Source organism: Nyctereutes procyonoides, unplaced genomic scaffold (assembly GCF_905146905.1).
Source record: "Nyctereutes procyonoides isolate TBG_1078 unplaced genomic scaffold, NYPRO_anot_genome, whole genome shotgun sequence".
In the NCBI taxonomy this organism is placed as follows: Eukaryota; Metazoa; Chordata; class Mammalia; order Carnivora; family Canidae; genus Nyctereutes; species Nyctereutes procyonoides.
In genome coordinates this window covers 4,590,880-4,602,368 of record NW_026575128.1, presented here as the reverse complement: position 1 = coordinate 4,602,368, position 11,489 = coordinate 4,590,880, and the positions used below count along the sequence as shown (strand labels likewise).

General features: G+C 55.8%; 1 long non-coding RNA gene across 1 annotated transcript; it reads right to left on the bottom strand.

Annotated features, from left to right (window-relative positions):
* Positions 1-635: 635 nt before the first annotated feature.
* On the bottom strand, positions 636-10,748 carry LOC129520915 (uncharacterized). The gene is made up of 3 exons (XR_008666708.1): positions 2,911-10,748; positions 2,405-2,497; positions 636-2,195 (listed from the first exon to the last, which is right to left on the bottom strand). It is a non-coding gene; the product is annotated as an uncharacterized LOC129520915 (long non-coding RNA).
* Between the last annotated feature and the right edge of the window lie 741 nt (positions 10,749-11,489).

Sequence of the window (11,489 nt, the reverse complement as noted above, 5' to 3'; positions counted from 1 at the left end):
CGAGATGGCCTGTTGCAGCCCGCCAAGGGCCGGTGCTGGGGAGGACAGATGCCTGGTGCAGACTGTAGTCATGGAGAAACGTAGCTGCTGCTAAAAATGTTGCCCAGGAGAGAGGGAGCGGGGAAGGAATCCCTGCCCTCCTCTCCCGCTCCTTGTGATCTCTGGCAGTGCCTCTCGCCAGCTGAACCCCACCCAGGGGCGCCCAGGCCACGCAGCCTGCCGGGGTCAGCCTCCCAGGGCGCGAAGCGGGGCCAACAAGGGCAGGGATGGAATCTGGAGCAGGGGATCAAATGGAGAATAAACAGCACCAGGAGCGAGAGAGAGCCCAAGGAGCAGGTCGTCAAGGAGAGACAGACAGACAAAGAGAAACTGAGCGAGGTGGAATGTGTGTGAGAGAGGGAGTGAGAAAGGGCTCAGCCTGTTTGTCTGGGCAGGTCTGCTGAACCCAAATCCGGCTCATCTGCGTCTCCTCAAATAAACTTCTGGGAAGTGAATGCCTGAAGCTGGCAGAGTGCAGAGAAGTCAGCAAATATGTGTGCAGAGAATTCTAAGCCTTCTGTTCCCAGCTCCTGGGAAGAGCAGCAGAGCCTCGGGTGGGCGCCCCCCCCCCCCGCACCCCGGTGCCCTGCCCTGGTGCTCTGATCCTGGGAATGGCTTCCACCCCGGACGCATGAAAACAAGGAGAGAAATCTCTTGCCCAGTGGGTCGGGGGTCCAGAGAAATACAAGTAACACCGAGCGGTGAAGCTAATTTGTGAGGTTTACGCGAGCCCTCCTCACACGCAAGATTGGATGGCACGCACCCTCCTCACACCTCCGTGAGGCACGCTTGGCTGGGGTTGTTGTTGCATTTTTATGGGCAAGGGAACTGAGGCCAATAGGAAAGGTGCTTTCGCAAGGCTGTGTTATGAGTCAGCGGTGGGCGACTGATGAGACCCCGAATGAGCCTGGACTCTGACCTCACACTGGCCCTGAACCTGGCCCAGCGCTCACCCCTGAGCATAGCCTCTGACTGAGCCTCACGCTGTCTGGCCCAGGAGGTCCCAGGGGCCCAGAGTCCCCTTGACTGTTTTCATACTAATTTTGCTATGGACGGACTCCTGGGATTTTCCAAGGCTTCGAGTTTTTCCAAGAGAAACTTTTACAAAACAAAACAAAACAAAAAAAACAAACCACTACTATTTATGAAACACAGATTCTGTTACTGGGTACCACGCTAAGCACTTTGCATGAGTTATCTCATTTAATGCCCTCAACAATGGATGATTTCGGTACTATTGTTATCCTCACTCTTTACGTGAAGAATCTGGGGCTCTGAGAGGTTCAGCGGCTTTTCAGCATCCCACAGCTAGTACGCGGTATAGCTAGGATCCAAACACAAGGATAGCTCGGGTTAGAGAGATTGGAGAAGGTCATCCTTGCACCCCTGGGGAAGGACAGGGGGTCCAGAGGGCCTGTGGGTCACAGAAGCCCAGGACAGCCTTGCCCAGGACAAAATATCTGTAGTCATTACACAACTGGGCACAGTCCACAAGGTATGGACGTGTGTACCCGCCAGGGTTCTCCAGAGAAGGAGAACAATATGATATATATACATAGGTGTACGGAAAAAAAAGATTTATTAGGAGGCTGGGCTCACGCAGTTAGGGGAGCTGAGAAGACCTGCAGACTGGAAGCCCAGGAAACCTGTGGAGTCGTTCCAGTCCAGTCCCAGAAGCCTGAGAAGCAGCAGAGCCGATGATGCAAGTCCCAGTCCAAGTCTGAAGGCCCGAGCATCGGAAGCACAGATGTCTGAGGGCAGGAGAAGATGGGTGTCTCAGCTCACCAGAGCAAATTTGCCCTTCCTCTGCCTTTTTGTTCCTTTCAGACCCTCCTTGGGGCTAGGTGGTGCCCCCCAACCCCACTGCCCCCAGTAGTGATCTTCTTTTCTCTGCCAATTCAAATGCTGGTTTCTTCTGGGAATGCCCTCAGAGACACATCTAGAAATACTGTTTCGCCGGCTCTCTGGGCATCCCTTAGCCCGGTCAAGCTGACACAGAAGACCGACCATCCCAACGTGCTACACACGCGTGAGAGATAGATGTCCGCCTTCTAAGAGGAGGTGCTGGATGTGTGTCAGGAGCCTTTCTACCCGCCTTTGCAGTGTGGTGCACAGAGCCAGGCAGGGCAATGGCCCCATTAAAGGCCCGGCTCCAACTGTGGGGAGAAGAGAGAAGCAAAGAGACACTTTCGGGGGGATTCCAGACCAGGCCTGAACCCCCCCAGGGAGAGCCCGGGTCTTCTGCAGCCATCTGTTCCTCCAGGCTACCCTTTCCTGGGTCTCCCTGTACATCAGTAACTCCCCTCCTGTGTCCTGCCCTCTAGGGATTCCCAGGAAGGAGGAGAAGGGGACTCAGAATTCTGACCTTTTACAGCACGAGAGGTAGAGACGCTGAGCCAGGAGATGCGGCATCTTTATGGTCATGGGCGGGTTCCTCAGCCTCTCTGGCCTGTTTTCTCTTATGCAGAGGGAAGCAGTGTGCCTCATTGATGCCCAGGATCCCGTCACACTGGTTTCCCCATGGTCCTCCAGCCCAGAGCCCTGCAACATCTCCTCCTCCTCCTCCTCCTCCTCCTTGTCCTCCTCATCCCCCTCTTCCTCCTCCCCTCCTCCCCCTCCCCCTCCTCCTGCCCCCCCCTCGTCGTCTCTCTCCTCCCGCCCCCCTCCTCATCGTCCCCCTCCTCCTCCCCCTCCCTTCTCCAGCCTCTGGGCAGAGACTCTGGCCATGGTGCTGAAGGCGGCCATGGCGTCTACAGGGGCCCGGAGGTGTGCAGGTGAGCCACGCACCCACCCGGGATTGGTGAGGGCAGAGGAGAACTGCCCTAATTGAGCACCTGCTACGGACCAGCCTCTCTCTACTCTTTCCTTTACCTGCGCTGTTGCGCTGACTGATCACAGTATCTCTCGGAGGAAGAGATTATCCTGGGGAAACTGAGTTTCAGGAGCCGTGGGGCCCCACACCTTCCAGGAAGCAGAGAGCTGCTCTCTTGACTTCGGGTTTCAAGCAGTCCTGGTTCCCAGAGATGGTCCCGGGACAATTAAGGGCAGCTGAAAAAAACAGTGACACGCAGAAATGGTTGATAAAACTGTGAAGGAACGTCTGTTGGCATTGGTTCTGAGCCCGCGGCCAGAGATGAATGATTGAAACACCAGGCTTGTTAAAGCGAGAGCACGTTTGATTTCTCTCCCCTGCACTGCATGCGATTTCGCTGGAGGGAAGTTAGCAATCAGCTAATTGACATTGAATTAACCATGAAACTCAGCCCGTGCCTTCCCTCTGAAGCGCTCTCCAGCAAGACTTTATCAAGGCTTTGAATTATTGATTATTACTTATAGCTCTGATGGGGTGATTTACTTTTATTTGTTTTCACGTTGGGTGTCCTTCATAAGTGTCCCTGAGAGCAGGAGGAGGCACCCAGACGGCCCAGCTTCTCACCAGAAGAGCAGTGGGGAGGAGTCCGGGGACAACAGGTCTGGACAGTCCGTCCTCTGCCCCCGAGAAATGAGCTGGTATTCGTTAAACCCTGGGAATTTTGGGCTTTGATTTTGGTGCTGTTCTTGTAGCAAAGCCTCGCCTAACCGAACAGGGACTCGGAGGGCTGACGTCCTTCCTGATTCCTCGTGAGACTAAGCTTAGAGTCTGAATGAGCTGTGCTCCCTACCCCTGCCATCTAACCTCCATCTGTAGGGACGTCTGGGTGGCTCAGCGGTTGAGGGTCTGCCTTTGGCTCAGGATGTGACCCAGGGGTCCTGGGATCGAGTCCCGCATTGGACTCCCCGTGGGTAGCCCGTATCTCTGCCTCTCTCTCTGTCTCTCTCTCTCTGTGTCTCTAATGAATAAATAAATAAAATCTTAAAAAAAAAAAAGAATGGGAAACTAGATAGCTGAGGCCTCTTCTCTTCCAGGCCAAACATCTTTTCAACTCTTCCTCACAAGACTAGATTTCAAGCCCCTGACTTTGATTTGGCAAACCTTCCTCCCCGCTCTCTCCGCCCCACCCTGTGTCTGGAGTTGGGGGGGGGTGTCTCTGAACATACAACACCCAGAACCGGAAGTAGCACCCTAGATACGGCTTGACCGAGGTAGCGTCCTCAGAGCCGTCAGCTTCTTCGGGTTGACGCGGCCCAACTGGGATGGATAGCCTCATCTCACGGCACAGATATGTATTCTTATTGAATTTGTGTGATCCTCCTGTTTCCCAATTTCCTTGTGGCCGGACAGAACCATGTGCCCAATCTGGCCAGTGGTCTGTGAGCTGTATGTGACATTCTGGGGTGAGACATTTGAGAGCCGGCGAGTGACATTCCAGCTCTTTCTCCTTGCCGCCGTGACCTGGAAGCCATGCGTTCCAGATGGTGTTGCTGTAAGACGCAGGCCAGCTTGGATCAGACGCCGCATTAGAGAGGGACACCACACGCGGGCAGATGCCATGTGAAGATGGTGCGCTATACGGGGGTCACCCCAGACAAATGTCACTGAGAAAACGTGCACCATGTTGAATGGCTAACGTTGCTGTGGGAGGAAAGAAGAGAGGGAGCTTCCATTTTTGAGCACCTACGATGCACAAGCTGTAGATGGCATCTAATTTGATTCTCGCAGGTCTCTGAGATAAGGGTTATTATTCCCATCTGAGAGATGAGGACACTGAGGCCCAGAAACTTCTTGAGCTGGGGACATGACCTCAAAGCCTGCCTACTTTTTATTTTTTTATTTATTTAATTTTTTAAAAAGGCGATTTATTTATTTTTTGAAAGATTATTTATTCATGAGAGACACAGAAGGAGAGAGAGGCAGAGACACAGGCAGAGGGAGAAGCGGGCTCCATGCAGGGAGCCCAATGCGGGACTCGATCCTGGGTCTTCAGGATCACGCCCCAGGCTGAAGGCGGTGCTAAACTGCTGAGCCACCGGGGCTGCCCCCCGCCTGCTTTTTAATCGCCATCTGACTCCCAAGACCTGTCCTCTGCTCAGTCTCCCACTGCCCTCTGCCTTGACAAACACACAATTTCCTTTCCTTCCTACAATATTTCAGAATCACGAGGCACGGTGGTAAGTGTAGAGCCTCAGTTTCCTCTGCTGAAATTGGGGATGATACTAGTACCTGCTTCTTAGGGTTGTTCTAAGGATTACTTGAGTTAACATACGTGGAACACTTAGCACAGAATTAACATTATTTACGTGTTGGTCGTTAATATAGTAATAGCCAATATAGATGTTTCCTGTGTTTCCTGTGTTTCCAAATAATGGTGCTAAGTGCTTGGTTCATTTTATTTGATCCTCAAAATGACCCTTGAGGCAGGTGTTAGTGTTCCCATTTTCAACTAGGGAAACTGAGGCTCCAGAGAACTCGGGTGAATTATCCAAGTTCACACGTATGGAGGCGGTGGCAGTGTAGGAACTCTGAACCTTGGTCATCTGAGGCTGTGCTGTGTGAGGTCAGAGCCAAGGAATAATAATAAGATACGAATAAGTTCTGTGTATTGAATGGTTATTACATGCCAGGCACAGCAGCCCTATATATTATCATCTTAATTTTCAGAACTGTCCTCTCTGAGGCAAGTCCTCTAATGAGCTGAATTTTTTACACAAGAGACAGGGGAAGCAGGAGTCGATAACTTGCTCAAGATCTTACAACCGGCAAACTGCAGTGGGGACTTGAACCCAAGTTGTTGACAGCTCCTGCGCTTACCCAAGTAATCACCTTAATAGCAGGGGAGATGTACGTGTTACATCCTCCGACTGTGATGTGATGCTTGGATTAAAACATTCATTATAACGCTGTATGTTAACTATCCTGGAATTAAAATAAAAACAAATCATCCGGAACACAAAAGGATCTGAGCAGTTTTCAGAGGAAGGGACACGTAAAGCTCCACCCCGTAAAGGGCCGCACAAAAGAAGTAGGTGTTGAATTGCTGGCCTTCCCATGGCTCTGGGTGGTGTGAGCAGGTCACAACCGGTTTGATTCAACTTCGTTGAGTCTTGGCCAGCTCCTCGCATTTCGAATTGGCCCCGACAGGTCTGGTTTGAGTCGAGCCAGCTTGGATCAGTTAGATCTAGTTGCAGCCAGTTGGGACCAGCCTGAACTGGATTGACCTAGTTTACGTCTGTATGTCTCTTCAGCCTCAGGGTTTTGGCTCCCTGTGGAGGTTCTTCTCCATGACTCCCCGGTCCAGTGGCTTTGGTTGAGACGCCACTGAGAGGGCAAGTGTAAGTAGATTGTTCTTAATCTTACCCCTGGGGGGGTCTGCAGCTGGAAGACCTCAGACGGTGCACCCTGGGGTGGCCAGCTCCATCAGAGCACCTCGTCATCCATCTCCCTTCTCTGTCCCTGGCGAATCGTCTTGCTGCAGGCACTTCCCTCACCCTTTCCTGTTCTGGAAGGTGGCTCTGCCCTCAGTTTCTTGCTGAGGGTACGAACCCAGGGAACCCTAGTGCACTGATCTAGAATGGTCTCCGAACACGGGCTTGTCTGGGATGGCGAGGCTCAGCGTGTGGGTGGTGCCCCCTGTAAGGGGTGACCCTCGAGTGTTGCTCGCTTCATTCCCACACCCAGAAACAGATGGGACTTGCACCACTACACTGGCAATTCAATTAAACATTGATGTGCGTGGGGGCTGGGGGAGGAAGGTGGGCAGAAAGGGCAGGTGCTGGCTAATGGGATGCCAGGTCACATTATCATCCTGCAGAAACCAGGCCCCCTTCAGAGAATAACGTGGGCTGGAGAGAATGAGTCCTGAATGGGCCTGGGGTCACGGCGTCCATGAGGGCTGGAGCCCCACCCTGAGGCTTGCTGCTCTGTTCCCAGCTGGACTGGGTAGTGATGGAGCTGCGGGACCCAGGGAGAGTCAGAAAACCAGCACCCGGGTTGCCCAGAGCTGGCAATACCCTGGATTGGCCACCTCCCCCTTCCCGGTCAGTCCCATGCCCAAGGCTGTGAGTATACTGGTTGGTGAACAGGGACGGCCACCCGGCTGGGAACAGCTTCCTCAGAGCTCGAAGGGACACCCATGGTCATATGGACATTCAGTAGCAGGCCAGCCCATGCTCCTTCCACAGGCCCGTGGCGTCCGTTCTGTGTATCTAGAGGATACAGAGAGCAGGGGAGAGAGAGGAGGGTCTCCGGCTCCAGGCCAGCGCCTTTTCTACCATGTGTTCTACCATGTGTTCTTCCCCCCCCCCCCCGCACTGAGGCAAACTACTGGAGAGAGCTAGTTCTCTGCTTTTCCAGGCCTACTTCTCTCCTCACCATCCTCCCATCCTGCTTCATCCACCTGCCACAAAGCAGTCCATGCTGGGGCTCTCGGACCCCCAGAGGATCCTCCCCCCTTTTTTTAAAAGACTTTATTTATTTATTCATGAGAGACACAGAGCGAGACAGAGAGAGGCAGAGACACAGGCAGAGGGAGAAGCAGGCTCCATGCGGGGAGCCCGACGTGGGACTTGATCCTGGGTCTCTGGGATCACAACCTGGGCCGAAGGTGGTGCTAAACTGCTGAGCCACCCGGGCTGCCCCAGAGGATCCTTCCTACCCCTCTGTGGGTCCCAGATCTTCAGGCCAAGAGGAGGGATGGGGCCACAAAGCAGAGGGGCGACGGGTCTATGCATGTCAATCAAATGGGGGATCTCAAGGGACTGGTCGGGGTCCAGTTTGTCCTAAGATCAAAGACTGACTGTCTCCAAGGGACCAACTGAATCCAGAAACATCTGTGTCCAGAGACAGACCGCTGTCCAAGCCTCGGGGTTGCTGTGCCCAGGGGTGGGGCAGGGCGGTGGGGACAACTGTGCCCCGGAAGCAGCCATATCTGGGGGCAGACCCTGCCCACGGAATGACAATGCCAAGGGACCCACAGTGCCCGAGGACCAACTGAGCCCAGAAACAACTGATCTCAGGGGAACAACTGCTCTTTGAGACCCTTGGAGGACTTTCTCTGTCTGGGTCTCATCTTTGCCCTGGGATGGACTTGGTCGACCATGACTGCCCGAGGGCTGACTGGCCCCACGGGCTACTCTTGCCCAGGGACCGATGACGCCAGAGAATCTCTGTGCCCAGGGACTGACTGTGTGTGGTCTCACTGTGCTCAAAGACTGTGTCCAGGGACCATCTATGTCCAGAGACTAACATTGCCCTGTGACCGACTGTGTTCAGGACAACTCTGCCGGGCAAACCAGCTGAGCCCAGGGACTGGCCCTGCCTAGGGCTGGACTGGGCGCGAGGATGGTCTGCATCTGGACGTCCAGGGCCCGCTGTGCCCAGAGACCATGATGGGGAGCAGAAACCTTTCTACCTGGAAAGACTCCTATGCCTGGCATACAGGCTGCCCAGCTGCATGGCACCATGCCTGGTGTGGGGGCCTCTGGCAGCAGCTTTTCTTCTGGGACCGTGGGAGGAAGGAGCCCACACCCTCAGCACAGGCAACCTCAGATCCCTCATTTTGGAGCCCAGTGAATAGACAAGGAGAACACAGAGCCAGTGAGGACCTATTATGCATCAGCACATGCTCCGTCCTTCCTTCCTATTATGTCATTTCATCCCCAGGACAACCCAGGAGGCAGTAGGTATGACCCTCATTTGCAGATGAGAAACTGAGGTCCGCAGATGTGAAAATTCTTTGCTGGTCTTCCTGACTCCGGAGCTCTTAGCCACGCGTCCCCACCCCCGCCCTGAGTGGAGGGAGAGATTGGGGCCTCCCCTGGCTTCCATAGGAGGAAACTGAGGAAGGACCAGGACCCGGGCATCTAGTCTGCACTTGGCAAACTGAACGCGCTCCTGGCAGTGGCCCTGACCTCTCAGGCAGGAGAAGGGCACTTGGCAGGCCCTGTAGGAAGGGCTTCCTGCGGGCTGCATTCCTGCTTGCTGTCCTGGAGGCAGGCAGGCCGGGGCGCAGAGGCCGTCTGCCTCACACAAGCCCCCTTTCATGATGCCCAACAAGGCTCCTTCTGAGCCCGGACTCGGCTGTGCAAACACGCACATCTGGGCTGCCGGCCGGAGCAGGGCAGCGGAACTCCCCCGCAGCTGGCCAGCTGCTCCTGACCTCTGCACAAAGGGAGCTGCGGCCCCGTGGGGGCTCCCAGGGAACTTGGGGCTCTGGAGGGTGCAGCCCGTCCGCACCCTCCACGGGCAGCCGTCCTCTCTGGCTGCCGCCTGCCATGTCCATCGGGGCTGGAACTCGCGGCTGACAGCATCTCCTGCTGAGGGCATCCTCTTCTCCCCACCCCGGGGCCCGCACCCCGGGGCCCACACTCAGCCAGGACGGGGAAAATAGCATGGAGGCTGCAGGCAGCCAGGGCCTTGGGTGGCTTCAGCGAAGCCTCTGCAGAGCCACCCCATCCTCGCGGAGCAACACAAATCAAATCACTACCAAACCCCATCGTTAACGAGAACTGGCTCTGACATCTGTGCCTTTCAGATTCTGGGCACTGTTTTGGGGTGCCTTATACATCTCTACTCATTTCATCCTTACAGCGACCTGTGGGGGTGCGACATGGTGATTATGCCGCTTGCATAGATTAGGCGGGTTGAGGCGCAGAGAGATTAGGTGACTTGCTCAGGGCCACACAGCTAGGAAGCAGCAGGGCCAGGGTTTGGACTCGGTGTGCATTCTTACCAGCGACACCCGTTTACTGACTACTTTAAGGGCAGTGACAGAGGGTTCAGGTGGGGAGCGGGGAAGTCTCTGGAGAGGGATGTAGGATCTGAGTTTGGGGAAGATCGCTTTGGGCAGAGGGCAGATCTGAGGGTCTGGCCTGGAGGCTGTCACAAGAGCATAAATGAGAGACGGTGGAGGCGGTGGCCTGGATTAGGTGCGAGGAGAAGAGGGCTCGGGAGAGATGGGGGCACCTGGAATGGTGGCACCTGGGGTGTGGGTGTGGCATGAGGATGCCACCTGTGTTTGGAGGCGAGCCAGCTCAAGCCTGGTACCTTCTTCACCTGCCTGGAGGGACCCCCTAGGCTCTCCTGCCTCCTTGGGGCGGGGGAAGGGGTGGTCTGTGAGGTGTGTGTGGGGCCTTCCATCGCTGGCGGGCTCTGGCTGCCGGGAGCACCCCTGAGGGGGCAGGGGGAGTGCTCAGTGGCCCCGTGGAGGAAGCGCCGCGGTGGGCGTCAAATGTGGACTTCAATCCTGGCCTCCTTCGGCAGAACTGTGGTTCTCTGGGCGCATCGCCCATGTCTCGGAACCTTAATTTCTTCCGAAATTGGGGGAATGGTGCCTCCCGAGCAGGGCTTGCGTGAGACAGGATGTGAAAGTAGCTGCAAATGGAGAAGCTGTGGAGCTACTTGTTGCAGCTGCTGAAGGCATCACTTGAGGCTCCCTTCACGTGACGGAGGACTCGGGAGGGCTCGGGGGGCCTAGACGCCGGGCTCCAAGACGTCCCAGACGCTGGACGTGCCCGCTGCTCGGGGACATGCAAGCCCACGGCGGGAGGAAGAAGGGCCAGGCCCAGCCCGCCAGGCAGGTGCAGAGACGGCTCCTGAGCCCGCCTGTGCAGCGGGGCTGGCTGCAAAGGGCATCCCCACTCATTCCAGCTCATTCTTTCATTAGCCAACGGTCAACGGCACATCCACTAAGTGGCCAACTGTGTCTGAGGGGCGGCCCCGTGGGGCTGGAGCAGCCAAGTCCTGGCTCCCCTGGTTCCCTTGATGGCAGGGGCGGTGGGCAGCGCGGAGCGAAGAAAATCAGCGAAGAGGGGCCGATGTAAAGAGAGTGATGTAAAGAGGGTGACGGGAGAGAGGGGGCTGCTCCGGGTGGGGTGGTCCTGGGGGATCCCCAGGATGGCGGCAGAAGAGGGGGCCTGGCTAGCTGAGGTGTCTGGGGGGAATGCAATGGCCTCAAGAGGTAGAGAGAAGTGGGTACTGCAGGCCCTCCCGGGGAGCGTGACCTTGACTCCAAGAGCCACGGGAAGCCTTTGAAAGGATTAGAGCAAGGCCAGGACATAGTCTGATGCACTGGTTTAAAAGGTTACTCCAGGTGTCTTGCAGAGAACCAGCTGAAAGGAGGAAAGAATCCTGATGGGCTCCGACTCCTGCCCCCAGAGGACCGCACCCCTGTCAGCTTAGGTGCTCCCTGCCCTCCACACCCCCTCCCTCTTCCCGACTGTGGGTTCCAGAGGCCCCCCTTCCCCGGGAGCACCAAGCCCCCGAGGCCGGGGACTGGCAGGCTGCCCCTGGCAGGCCGGGCTAGAAGCCCACAGGCGGGGACCCAAGTACAGGGACAGTGGGCGCAGGCACGGCGGCCCCGTGTGTTTCCACCCACCATGTGGGGCAGGCCCCCCGCCCCCACCCTGCATGGGGCTTTTGAATTAAAAAGTCTTAACTTTTTCTTTTAAATGGCAGCTCTGTGTACTGTACATGGTAATTAATACATTAGCATTTATGCAAAATACCATCACAGCCGGGCTGGTATGTCAGCTGCCTTCCTGAGCTGCAAAAATGTGAGCGCCCCAAGGTACCT